We start from the raw sequence: 14,878 nt of genomic DNA, 5'->3' as shown, positions 1-14,878 counted from the left end.
GTATCTTGTGCACACCTCCGCAAGACACTAACACACACACACACACACACACACACAAAACAAACACCCACACACTTGAAAACGCACACAATTTATCAAACTCCCACATTACCCTCTTTCTGCACTCTCCATTCATCCTGCCAACTTGGCTGCTTTCCTCCCTTCTCTCACTCTCTCTTTCCCTCCCCTCTCCTCTTGCTTTCCTCTCCTCCACCACTCCTTCCTTGTGCAACACCTTGTCAACAGTCTTCCTCTTTTGTGATCACTTACTCTCGCTGAGCACATCTGTACTTCATATGCTGAATGAGCTCTTACTCAGAGAGCGCTTTCTGCTGATACGGCCTGTTTATTCTTTTTCACATGAGTGGAGAGATTGTTTGTAATATGGTTGTTAACAAGTGGGTTCTGTTTTACAGCCTCGGTCTCGCTCGCTTTATCTCTGTCTTCCTCTGTTTGTCTGTCTTGAGTATGTCTTTAATTTTCTGTTGCCCTGAAGTTGGGCAAAAACAAAAAAAGAAATTGTTCAGTGGAAATAAAGAGAGTTTTTTGCACTGCAACAGTATTTTCATGAGAAATAATAATTTCCTCCCAAAATGCTTATAACCTTGATGCCCCCCAAAAAATCCATAACATTTTGAAGAAAAAGAAATTACAATAAAATTAATTATTTGTACAATATGGTAGTAATTGATATATTAACTTTTTACTAATGAACAAAACACATAAACAAACTGTATTACAGTAATTAGAAACACCATTGAGAATAATGGAAATTACAAAATAATATATTTATATAATAATAAATATATAAATACATAACCATAAAATGAGTTGTGGTCTATTTTGATTAAATATTATGAATAAAATAATAAAAATACTGCATTACAGTAATGAAAAATACAATTGAGAATAATGGAAATTACAAAATAATAAACAATCAAACAAATAAAAAACAAATAAATGAAAATCCCAATTGAAAATGATAAAATACTAAATAAATAAATAAATAAATAATTCACCAGTAAAAAGAATTGCTATATATTTGATTAAAGAGTATGAAGATATTTTTATTTCCTTTGGAATAACATCCATGGCTGAATAGTTCACAAGTATGGAAGGAAATATGGTCAATTTTGATGTCATGATTTCATGTTGGCTTAAGTATTCATGAATTTTTCACAAAGCAAAAATAATCTCAATGGCAAAATATTTTCAAAACATATTTTCTTCTTTTGATTTTGGGGTGAATTCTGACTGTTACATGTTTCTAATTGGTTTTGTGAGATTCACCCAGTTGCGTGATCCGGAAAGCATAGTTGTGAATGACAGTCATCCTATAGCGCTGAGAGAAAGCAAAAAAAGAGACAGACAGACAGACAGAGGGAGCAGCTGCATACAGGGGGCCAGTATCAGGCTTCAGACCACTGGGTCTCAACACACTCACACACATTCACACATATGTCCTTCCCATATAAATACATGCTTGAGTAAACTGTGCAACACACATAAACAGTGTTCCTCCTGACGCCTCCCTCATACTGTCTCTCTCCATATCCATTACTCACTCGGTCCCTGAAACTCCCCTCATCTTTCTTGATTTCTCTCTCATTTACAGCTCTCCAGGTTTTCCCATCCCCCATTTGCATAGTGCTATTTAGGATAGAGCGGAGAAGCCTGGACTGGAGCAAAACTGTCTGACTTATTGTTTGAACTGTCTACATGATATGCATAGACTAAAGCCCTTTATTTCATTCTAGACAAAAATTTCAGCTTTCCTATGAAAATGGACACCTTTAGCTATTTTATGTCAAACTGCTTTATTTATTTCAGATCGGTCTAGTGGTTCTGCTTCAGTTTATTGAGTCCACTCCTTGAGCCCAAACTTTTCTGTCTGTGGAGAGAAGCGATTTGATTGCGCTGGTGTAAAGAATCTGAACACGTAAAATTGAGTGTGGCTAGAATTCGTAGGGTATCCCATCCTGTTGGCCTACTTAATTGATTTCAGGAATGAGGCAAGGTATACGAAAACATGGTTGGATTGTTGGTGACCAAGAGGGAAATTTCTGGGCCTGTTTTCTCACAAAGGAATTCTAGAATTCTAAGGTTCTTGACTCAATTTTAAAGAACTCTTTATGCCAAAAAGGTTCTATATAAGTAGAAATGTCCTATGATTGAATAATACTTTCATATTTAATGAGTTATTTAATTTGTTTCTAGTGATGAAGTACACTGTATAAATGACTGTTGGTTTAACTTAAAAAAGTAAGTTACCCTGGTTGCCTTAAAAAGTTTGAGTTCATTGAAATAAATATTTTTAGTTGGTTTATTCAAAAGAAACTCAAAATATTATTTTATGTGAACCACATTAATTATCCAAGTTGTTTTGACAAAAGAAAAAAGTTTTTTTTTTCTTTTTTTTTTATGAAAAACTGTTTTTATAGTGTTTACGAGCTGCTTAATTCACACAATGTAATTAAATAAATTGAAACAAAATTAATTACTTAAAAATAAATCCATAAAATGATGTGAACTCCTACAAGGTTCTATATATGACGTGCCTGACAGAACCCCATATAGAACCTTTTCTTCTAACGCAAGCGTCTACACCGGACATGACAGTTGTCGAGTCGTGTTGCGTCGCAACAGTTGAAGTACGTCAGAAATAGAACGAGGCATCCCAGTTTACTGTCGGGAATTTGTCGAGTCGTGTGGCGCCATATCCAGAGACAACATCACTGATTATTATGGATTCGATTTGCCTTTGTCACGTCGTCTGGTGCAGTTTAAAAATCATAACTGTTCTATTACTTAATAATTTTAAGGCAGTGGGTTTCCTCACTTTTTTTAAAGTTAAGTCAACTGATCACTTTCAAGAGTAACTAACTTACAATTGCAAAAAGGACCTAAATAGAGCTAAAATAAGGTTCACAAATCAGTAATGTTTTGAAGTTTATGCCATCGTCTTCCAGTAAAGAAAGGTTGTTTAGGGATTTTTTTATAGTTGTCATGGAATTATATTATGGCTGAATATTTTTCTGAGATTTTTTCAAGTGAAAAATGTCAAACATTTGTCTATTTCTAAGGAAACCTTCTAAAGAATATTTCTGATATATGCTTTTTTTTAATGTATAAATATAAAACAAAAATCCTTGTTGTTTAGACTAAAAAAGACAGGCGTTCAGATGGAGCACTCTTGCTGAGTGCCTTTCTGCTGGTTTGAGATCTTCCTCATAGAACAGAGGCTGTATTGTCAGGACCTGTGACTCTTAAGAGAACTAGAGGACAGGAATGAATGGATGGCGAATAAGTGAGTGCCCTGTTTTTTTCCCCCTCTTCCACCAGCATAAGATAAATGGGGTCCAGACATTTAGGAATTTGAGGAATCTTATCTGGTGCCAAAACTATTTAAGGGAATATTTTATTAGTGATTTTAGAATGTTAAAAAAAGAGACACTTTCATATTCATATTCAGGTTTCCGGCATATCGTACAGTAGCCAGATGTTAAAAACATGCAATGATCGTTGTTATTTGTTGTATCAATTTCAGAAATTACTTAATATTTCCACTTCTTGACATTTCTCATATAAATACACTACCGTTCAAAATTTTGGGGTCTGTAAGATTTTTTTAATTTCTTGAAAGAAGTCTCTTATGCTCACCAAGGCTGCATTTATTTGATCGAAAATACATTAAAAATGGTCATATTGTGATATCATTACAATTGAAAATTAAAAACTCTTTTCTATAGAGGAGTTTGGTAGCCACTGTAGACGCTGACAGTGTTGCGGTCATATTTCAGTACGGACTCTTAACAGTGACAGCACATTGATTCCCTAACTAACAAATGATGGATTGCAGTTGCTTGCGGGTCAACTGGTACCTTATTAAAGCTCATGAGCTGTTGTTGTTATTGAAAGTAGTTGCTTAGTCACTGTTCAATAGCATTTTGTGCTCAAAGTGACCATGAATCTGGATTAAATATAGCCAACAGTCTCACACCTATTCTTCAGATTTAAAAATGTGTATGGAACTCGCAAGATTTCCATTAAAGACAAATGGCGGGAAATTGAATTAATCTTTGCATATATTTGTCCTCTTTACCTTAGGTCAGCAACCCATTTTACTGTTTAATTAGAGTAAATGGCTTTCTTGATTAATGTGGAATGAATGGTGCTAACGCTAGTCAGGGCGGTAAACATTCATCTGTATATTTTCTATATACACAGTTAGCGCTTAATGCTGCCTAGAAGTCAAGTCCGAGTGATTATTTTTACAACATAAGCCTACTTTAATACTAGCACAGTGACATAAATACCAGTGTGAGTGAGCTCTTACTTTCCCAATATGGAGGTGTGCGAATTAGCGGAAGCTAATTGATATTGATCATAAGGGGTGAATGCTAACTGTAAAGTTTAAATGCCTATTTTAGTACTGTTGATGAAGAATAGTATTCAAGCTAGCTAGAAAATACTACTCATTTATCTGGTTTATGAGTTGACAAGCTCGTGCAACCAAACTACATTTCCCATGATTCTCTGCGGCAGCACAATAAATGCACAAAGCGTCGCTTGTACACCTAATAAGCATCTCTTTATTTTGTTGCATTAGTACTAAAAAGCTTCCTATTGTTGTCAGGAAATTTAAAAATATAGGCCAATATCAAATGTACCAATTTGCTCTTTATTTTGCTGCATTAGAGCTAAAAAAAGGCTTCCTACCATTGTCAGGAATTGTAAACGAGACTAATAACTATTAAATTTATATATTTGTTCTTTTTTTCCCAGGAGGACTTGAAGGCAGCATAAGCAACTGAGTTTAGTGACATATTCAAAATGGCTTCCATCTGGTGAGCCATTCCGGCTCTGATTGACAGTAGTGCGTGTTGGTGGCTCGACTTATCATTCAGCACTGTGGGGGTGAAATGCAACTGCTCCGACTTCTGAGCCAGTCAACGAAGAGCATAGCAAAACACCCCTGAATGAATTATAATGTTGTTCTTAAGCTCGATCGAGTGTTGGATCGAACGCAAACACTTTTTGTTTTGGACAGGTGGTTTTATTATGCATGTGTGCATAAGAGAGCGGAGAGCGCAAATAAAATATAGAAAGTCTGTTTAATCAGTCATAAGTGGGTATATATCAAAGCCCTTCATTGCTGTTGAGACAATTTCGTTAGTTAGTGTAAAGCTCATATCGTCTACTGAAGAGCCGAGGGCTTTTGGAAAAAACAAAAAACTGTGTTAGTTAGACTGTGCGTGTGTGTCGTATTTTACATAAAAATGAAATTTAAACCTATTAAGAGGTGGTATTCAATTTACATGTGTGCTGTATTGTTGTAGGATTGGATTAGAGGTTTGCTGGGAGCTGGAATCACAGTTCACAGCTCGGTTCCTTATTACCGCTGCAGCAGGGGAGTACGATGACAGAAATAGTGCACTGAGGAGACATTTCAGTATCTCAGAATGGAATCGGCCACCACACACACACACACACACACACACACACACACACACACACACACACACACACACACACACACACACACACACACACACACACACACACACACACACACACACACACACACACACACACACACACACACACACACACACACACACACACACACACACACACACACACACATACATTGGCTGGTATGGAGAGGACATGAATAGGAGAATGAGGCAAACAGTGATCAGGTCAAAAGTGACAGTGACTGCAGAGAGACAGAAGCAAGAGTGAGATATGTAAGAGAAAGAATTAGGGATCGCGTGAGACATGGAGAGACATTTCTGTCTGAAGCCCTGAGAACTCAACTCACCTCTGGTTTTCCTGTCTCTTTGCTCTTTTCCTCATTCTCTTTCGCTCACCTATCCTCATCTCCTTCCCTTTCTCCCCTCCCCCCTCCCCCCCTCTGCTGATTTTCCTGTTACCATACCAACACAGCTCTCCGCTTCAGGACCTGCTGGCCGATGTACACTCCAGTAAATATGATGCTTGTAATCTAATAAACATAATTTCATGGAGCCGTTGACACAGAACGTGCTAAGTTTCAGTTGCTTTTCTACGTGAGCATGCGCTAGACGGACATATTTGACCGTTGCACCGCGTCTTGCTGCTTTTTCAGGTCGCGTCTTGTGCATGAGCGCCACGTTTCAAAGACGTCGTATAAAAAGTTCAACTTTTAAAAACACGTTTCAAGACAGTTATTTTCATCTCTGTGTGTTCGTAATGCTGCACTACATTCTACAAATGCAAATTTTAGTTTAGACTTACATGTAATATAGAAATGTAGCCTAGTATATAGTACAGTAGTTATATATTACCATTCAAATGTTGGGGTCATCATCAATTGATCAAAAGTGACAGTAAAGACGTATAATGTTACAAAAGTTTTCTTTTGAACTTTCTATTTATCAAAGAGTCCTGAGAAAATGTATCACGGTTTCCACAAAAATATTATAACATTATAAGACATGGAAAATAAGATTTTCTTTTTGCAGCAAATCACCAAATTTGAATGATTTCTGAAGGATCATGTGAAACTGAAGACTGGAGTAATGATGCCAAAAATTCAGCTTTGATCACAGGAATAAATTACATTTGAAAATATATTCAAAAATAATACGGCTATTTTAAATTGCAATAATATTTCACAGTATTACTGCTCTTTACTGTAGTTTTGATCAAATAAATGTTGTCTTGATGAGCATGAGACTGATTTAAAAAAAGAAAAAAATCACACAACCCCAAACTTTTGAACAGTACTGTATATCTAAAACAGAAATGTACTGTATAATTCAATATTAAATGTAACATGGAAGTGTACACTACTAAATTAATTACTACAATAGTAAATAAAACATGGAAATTACTAAATTTGACATCAATAATTTGTTTAATTTCATTTGTTTCAGGATTCTTTCAGAAGCTTTCGTGTATCTTAAACAGTGGAGCATGGTGCTAGCAACGCCAAGGTCATGGGTTCGATTTCCAGGGAAAGTAAGAACTAATAAAATGTGTACCTTGAATGTAAGTTGCTTTGTTTAAAATCTTTTGCCAAATGCCAACATCAAACATGAGCATGCACATTACAATAGTAAATATAACAAACTACTCTTTTGGAAATGTGCACGAAACTACTAACAAACAACATATAAGTGTACTCTACACTACTTAATGAATGCTACTGTACACTACTTTTACTGTAGTTTATGTAAAATGTAGGTCATTAGAATTGTGTGTTCATGTTTGTGTGTATTTTCACCAAGTATTCCCGATTAAATATTCTGTGCAGCCAAAGACAAAACCATCTTGAGAGTCTTACGACACACACACACACACACACACACACACACGCACACAGCAGGTCTGCCCCTAGGAAAGAGTCTCTGAGCTGAACACACAATCAGGCTGTAGACTGGGGGAACAAGCAGGGAGTGTGTGAGGACAGAGCGAGGGGGAAAATCTACCGCTGCTTCCCTGAGAAGAACACTTCACTGGAATTAGCTTCAGCTCAGATGGGAAAACCAGACTGAAAACCGTGGGGACAATACTGCTTACAGGCGCTTATTCTTGTCTTTCATAACATCGGCATGTGTGGCTCCACATTGAGGGCCCTATCTTGCACCCAGAGCAATTGACTTTGTACACCGACGCATGTATCATTCCTATTTTCCACCCGACGCATAGCGGACATTTCCCTCCACAGGCGCATGTCGGTAAATTAGGGAATGAAATTGCACTCCCAGGGGCGGTTCAGCGATAAGAGAAGTGTTCCGGCGCAACACTTGGAGAAGACAAGTGTCTTCTCCAACAACACGGAGAAGTTGTTCCGGCGCAAACGTTCCCTGGTGCTATTTTGCAGTTTCAGAAAACAATTCCGCCACAGACCAGGAAAAACCTAGTCTAAAGTCAGTGGCGCATTATTTAGATGCTATTTTAAGGGCGCATGCTTGGCCATAATGTAGCGTGTGCACAACGCGCATACACTTTGCTTCTCTCATCTACACAGATGCAGGCAGCAGTTCCCATTTTTGCAAACCATACATAATTACAAGGAAAAATATTACCACACAAGGGAAATCATTGTGGTGTCCAGAGATGATGCTCTGATTGGTTTATTTCACATTACGCCCAAACCACACCTATGAGTAATGTAGCTACTTCGGACCAACCCATTTTAGATTTGCGTCGGGCGCAAGAGTAATTTACTCTTACCAAGATCCGCCCACAAAGTTACTTGCGTTTCGCGTTTGATACTTGCTTTTCAGATCGTTAAAATAGGGCCCTGAGTCTGTTGCTCCGTTCCAACACCTAGAAAGTTGCCATCATAGTCATCTCAACATGAAACATAGAAGGCAAAAGACAAAGCATGTGTAACCATATAATGGCTCCATACATGATGACTTAAAGTGACAGAAGCCTAATATACCTGCTACCAAATTATGAGATAATATTAAAAGTGGCTGGTGAGCAAATAAGTTAATGTCAAGCCCTGGTTCTAGCTTAGCAACATGCTAACATCAAACTCTATTGAAATCAATAGTTTGTTGATTCTCCAGTACGGAGCGCTATTTGTGTGGTATGTGGTATGCCAAGCAAGCAATAGTCGTCATTTCACCGTCTACTCTAGGTTAACTATAGACTCGATATATAGTTCGGCTATGAGTAACCCACTTCTAGCCAAAATAACCTTGAATTTGGTTATTACCAAAATAACTTGCGAGATGTATGATATTCCATCATGTAAGCAAAGTCAACAGTGATTACAAGGTGTTTGGTTTCATTTCATTTGGTGTTTCATTTCATTTAGTCTAATTGATGACTAGTCTATTCTTGGGATATGGTTAGACGTCTATTACATTTTCACTGACAGCCCAAATTTTGCCTTGTTTTAGCCTAGACGTCAGGGCTGTGTTTGGACGGCTAAAAGGCGTCTTTTAAATGCAAAATTGTTTGCTGGGGGTGTTTCAAAATGGTCAAAAGCAGCTGCCTTTAGGCGTAGACTTTGAGGCAGCTTCCTAGGTTTTGGTAGAGAGGCCGTGTATGTATTTTCCTGTTTACAGTTGTTGCAGCCGTCTTTCTTACACGCATTCAAACTAAATCAGACAACTCTAGATGATGACCCAGATCATTGCTGTTTTACCAGTTGTTTGTCTCCTCCCCATCTACTTCTCTGTCGCACACATTTCTCACTAAGGGAGAGAAGGAGAAAGGGGCAAGACAAAGAAAGGCCAAGAGAGAGATAGAAAAAAGGAGAAAGATAGAGAAAGAGAAAGAGGGGGAAAGTCGGTCAGACCCCCTCCTCAGTAGAAGAGGAATGCAGGGAGTCTGGTGAAGGAATGTGGAATGGGTCTCAAGGGGAGGGGGTATAGTCTAGATGTAAACACTGTTTGTGTGTGTGTCGCTCTGTGAGTGTGTGTGTGTGCACGGTGTAATGGGTTCAAAGACTTCCAGCGCATTATGAGGTTGTGTTATATGTGTCCTGTGTGCGTGTGTTGGTGTATTTTGAGAAAAGGGGGCTCTTTAGGTAGGCCAGCTGTAGGGAACAGCTCCCCGTCTCTGATGACAGCTTTGGGCCAATGAGGTGATTTTATCATGCATGGAAAAGTACCAGCCCCACTTAAACATTGCACTGAACCGAGACCAGTTTCTCAAAGTCAATTCCACGTCTTTTCCGAGATATTCATAACCTTTGCCCTTCCGTCTTGAGCTTGTTACATTTACAGAATCTCATGCTGTAGTATTTAGCAACCTAGACTCATTGGAAAAAAAACATGCCTCTACCTCCATTTTAGGAAAACTCACAAAACTTTTGCATTTCCCTGAGAAACCTTGTGTGCACTCACAAAACTTTTGTGATTAAATAATATAAGGTGGGATGAAAAACTATATTTCTTTTGCAAGTGAACGACTAGTTTCTTGGAGGAACAAGCAAGCAAAAGCAAAAGCATTGAACGATTTGTCCCATCCCACCATGGCTCTGTACTTTTCACACAAATTATGATGATATATTATTGATTATCAGACAATTAGTTAATCAATTATTAAAGATTTGTTTTTGCGCGATTCTTTAATTTTGCGCAATATAATTTTATGACCTCATAACACTTGTACAATAGTGCATGATTCGCAAACATATACATTTTGACATTTGAATAACATTACCAGCTCTATATGTATCACTTTTCTGATGTCGTAAACTTGTTCGGTAGCTCACCTGGTGCAGTATTGCACTTGTGTAGTGTCGTGCTTGGGTACGTAAGAGTCACCATAAAAAGGCTCGAAGACTTATAGAAACAAGATAAACTACGATGGTTACTTCGTAGTTTATCTTTATTTTCTATATCGGTTAGGTTTAAGGTCGGATTTAGTATAGGTGGTATGTTATTTTCTAACGCAATAGACCATTAATGTTTTAGCCTTACTGACTGGACATTTCATTTGCAAACTGCTTCAGTAAGTACAACCAACTGAATACAATGTTGACATTCACCTGTTTTGGATAAAACTGAACACGCTTTTACTGCCACTCATTTCCCTTTGAAAGTGTCAAGAAGCAAAGTAATATTTTGCTGAAATATCTCCATTTTCTTTCCAATGAGCTTGGGTTGGTATTTAGATATGGATACAAATCATAAAACATAAAAAGCAAAGTTAAATGTTAACATGATATTCCAAACCTAGTAAGGTCTGTCAGGATTTTAAACAGGCAATCCTTTTAGTCACTTGGCTTTGTAGCACATACATTCTCATTTAAAGTGACTTTCGCTACAATAATTGCCAGGAACGACCCTCTGGAACAACCTGGGGCGGAACATGGGGAAGTGTCGCGCTCCAGGGAAGAACAGTGACAGAATAGGGCTGAAATCATAGCACTTCTCAGTTCCTGGGTCAACACTACTTGAGTTTGAGCCCACAACTTCTGCGTTCACAGCTTGGATCGTTTGCCATCACAATCTGGATTTGAAATACATTATTTAAATTCTGTAATCATCTACTCACCCTTGCGTTGTTCCAAACCTGTATGACTTTTCCTCTTCTGTGGAACTGTGGAAATGTGTTTGGTTTGAGGTCAATAACTCTGGTTGGTTCTTGCACATTTCATGAGCAATCATGATACAAGAGGGAAAAACTTTTGGTCTGTTCCTCACATAAAACTATTACAATTCATACATACTACTTTTTATGTTTAACTACCTTTGACTGTCTATTTTTATTGTATAGAAAAGATTCTGCAAAAATATATTTTTTTTTTGCCAGTTTCACCGACAAGGTTTAAATCTAGTCCCAGACTAAAATGCATGTTTGAGCCGTCTGAACTGAAAGTAACTTGTACTAACATATCTTAAAGTGTCAGTGCAATTGTTTTGTCTCAAGATGCACACCAGTAATGTTTTTTCTAGGGCACGGTTAATAAAAAACTACTTAAATCTCCTATTTGAACTAAGGCCTAATCCTGGCATAATCTAAGCCTTGTCTGTGAAACCAGACCTTTGTGTTCCACAGAGGGAAGAAAGTCATACAGATTTGTAGAGTAAATTACCCTGGAAATCCAGAGTTCTCGCGAGCGCACAAGTTGAATTTGCTCAGCGAGTTTACTCTGGCGTCGAGTAATGATGCTCATTAAATATGCTCTTGTATCCGAGCTGCACCAATCACATCGGGTTATCTGATATAGTTGGGCCAGAGGCGAGCTAAACAGATGACGACAGCGCTGTGATGTCTAAGTCATTAGTAAACATTGCAAGATGGCTATGGATGAACACCAGTTGTTTGAAACGGCTTTGGGCGCTACAATGAACGAGTTAGACTTGGCTTTTTATCTAAAAGAGGAACAGAAGACGGCGCTCGAATCGTTCCTTTGCAAGAAGGGCATTTTTGCTGTTTTGCCGACCGGATACGGCAAGAGTCTAATCTACCAGTTATCTCCGCTGGTAGCTAAGCGTATGGGGCTTGGTGTGATTTGTCGTAGTGTTATCCAATTGCGTGCAGTGAGATTTTCAAATGCATACTTGGTGCCGCCCCTCGAGCTGGCCGATTTTCATTAGTTGATGCCAGACCATTAATCTTTCAGATTTAGTTCTTGATTTCCAGGCTAAGAGTAAATAACACAAATTACACAATTTCCCCTTTTTTGGGTGAACTACTCCTTTCATTTTACTAATGCAATAATCAAATGCAAGCTTCCAGGGTCTCACCTTGATAGAAAACTCTGTCTAGAATAAAAGCCAATTAATCAATTAACTTGATAAGCACTATAGAGCCTTTAAATTGTAACGTATTAATGTAATGCTGGTGGTCTACGCTGTTCATCTGCTGATCTAGGGTGGAATAGAGCCGCAGGCAAGGTTGAGTCAAGGTGCTGAGCTTAATTCAGACAGGGAGAGAAAAACGTGAAGGTTAGGGTGAAAGACTGAACTGTATACTTCCACTACTATACTAGAACTAATGATTTTAATAAATAATGATACTCATTTGTGGTTTGAGTGTTATTTGGTGCTAAGAGGGCATTTGTGGCAACACTAAGTAGTTGAAAAGAGGGCAAAGAACTCTGTGTGTGTGTGTGTGTGTGTGGGTGTGTGTGTGTAAAAGAGAGATTGCCTTGCCTTTCTTGTAAATGTGTGTGTGATATTTTTAGCTTGTTCCCTCCATGAGAGGGTGTGCTGCTGGAACACTATGCTTGTGTGTTTCGGAAACAAGCTCCAGTGCTAACAGCAAAAACTTCCATGGCGCACACATGTACACATAGAGACACAAAGTGTTCCCCTAAAATCAACTCTGTCCTAAATTGAGCACCAAAACTGCATACCTAGAAATGCTATGCTGAGGTTTTCAGAGTTTTATTTGGTCTTTATTTCTTTCTTATTAGGGTATTTATTCAAATAGCTGAATTTTGCACTTTGGGTCAACGTCTGTTGCTTTTAAATGTGCAATATTAATACTTCTGTTAGGACCACTATCGTCAAATACGATTGACAATTAGCATACAATTTGGATTGGCGGTATGGTTCTGTTGTGGGCAAGAACTCCCTATGCATCCATGCAGCCTAGCATAGATAAGAGCAGGGAGAGGAGCAATAACCCCCCTTAGGGTAAACAGAACAGAACCAACATGAATGTACTGCAGGTATCATTTATTCAAGATTTTTAGAGTACAACATGATTCTAGAATTTATTTTGATTCAAGGGGAATCAGAATGCCAAATCCTGACTGACTGGAGGAGCTGGGGATGGAGGAGGGTAATTCGCTCCTGAGAAACACGATAGCTGCTGATAATACTGAAGGAGCTTATATATGTATACAGTGATAGGCGTCATATTCCTATATGTAGACGTGGATCAGCTGAGAGTCAGCTGATGCGAACTTGACTAACATGACCTGCCAGAACTGACGCTACGCTTGATATTAATTCAATAATCCAATATATATATTAATACAGTACTAAATTTAATAAGGTTATATGAAATCCAAACTATCTACTTAGCAAATGTGCCTTGTCTTATTGTGCAGAATTCAACAGTACAAGCTATTCTGCAGTATTATTACATTTTAATATTCTTAAATTATTTCCCAACAGATATTCTGTCTCACTCATAAATACACATTACAGTTACGTTAAATGTTTTGCAAATTGCCATGTTTTTTTTCTTCAAGTCAACGTGGCTTTATTCTGGTGCTGAATGGCCCCTTTTCAATCAATCAATTCCAGATCCAAGCCTACCCTGCATTATTTCCCACTGAACATTAAAATACTGCACATTACAGAAGTTAAATGTCTCGCGGATCCCGTTTCAATTGGTGTTTAAGTTACCCAGGTTTAAACTTGTCTTTAAACAGCAGCACTGCTCAGGTCAGAATGAGAGGACAACCTCTATCAGTGCTGATGGAACAGCATGTTGTATCCACACAAAGCTTGTAGATATTAACCTTCAACCTCATTTTTCCTTCCTCGTTTAGGATAGTTAATTACAAGGGCCTGGCCAAGCTCCCCCTATTGTGTGTGTGAAGAGTGTAGTAGACAGTCGACTCATTTGTAAGCACTAAACGAACACTAATTCACGGCCATGTCAGTGTGGCCCTTAAACGGGCAAAGACGGAGGTAATAACACTTCTGTTTACATTCGTAGAGGTCTACACTGGTGACCCGAATTGGTGCTGTGAGCTTTCATTCGCTTGCCCGTCTCTCTGGCTACAGAAGCCCCGCCCACTCAGGGAGTTCCAGCCACACAGATGGCTCCCTGATGGTCTGTTTACATCTTATTTGCATACAGAAATCTTCACGTCTTGTCGCTGTCAAAACAGACGATTGCGTCCGAGCCTCAAGTGTCAGGGATAGCCGCAGGGGTGCTACTCCTCATCTCAAACGCACAAGATGTACCATTACAAAAAAACTTGTTTTTCTCTTTTTATTGCTTTGAACATATCTGGACTCAGAAAACAGATATATTAGAAAATAAGCAGGGAAATGAATTGATGTTATTCTTGATGCCACATGTGTTGTTTAGCAGTATTTGTGTTTGGGCATAAGTGATCCAGGATGTGTGTTAACAAGGTCAGTATGGTTGTGTATAGTGAAAAGGTTTCATCGGAAGGTATTGATTTTTTAATTACGTATCTTGCCTCAAAATAGCAGCAGAATGGCGCTCACTCTATAACAGCTGGCCGCAGACCCGGGAGAGAATAAACCTCATTGATATTCAAACCGCTCTTTATCAAGAGGACAGAGACCTGCAAGAGAGAGAAAGAGAGAGAGAGAGATGGGTGGAAGAGAAGGGAAAAGAGAAAGTCATTTTCACTATCTGCATTTGTGGAGCTTGTTTTTAATTCTTTTAATGTTTGGACCAAAACATTAAATTTAGTCTTGTATGA

General features: G+C 38.3%; 1 protein-coding gene across 2 annotated transcripts in view; it reads left to right on the top strand.

The window, feature by feature from the left end:
* bcl9 (BCL9 transcription coactivator) overlaps window positions 1-14,878 on the top strand; it is a 107,301-nt gene that overhangs the window by 29,591 nt on the left and 62,832 nt on the right. The window contains exon 2 of one of the 2 annotated variants that reach the window (XM_082163346.1): window positions 6,921-7,035. The exons of the other annotated variant lie outside the window; for it this stretch is intronic. The gene's annotated coding sequence lies outside the window, so the exon portion shown is untranslated. The remainder of the gene's footprint in view (window positions 1-6,920; window positions 7,036-14,878) is intronic. 2 annotated transcript variants of the gene reach the window in all.

Source organism: Leuciscus leuciscus, assembly GCF_965113295.1.
Source record: "Leuciscus leuciscus genome assembly, chromosome: 3".
Lineage (NCBI taxonomy): Eukaryota > Metazoa > Chordata > Actinopteri > Cypriniformes > Leuciscidae > Leuciscus > Leuciscus leuciscus.
Note: the sequence above shows the minus strand (reverse complement) of the source record. Positions and strands in the feature narration are given on the sequence as shown.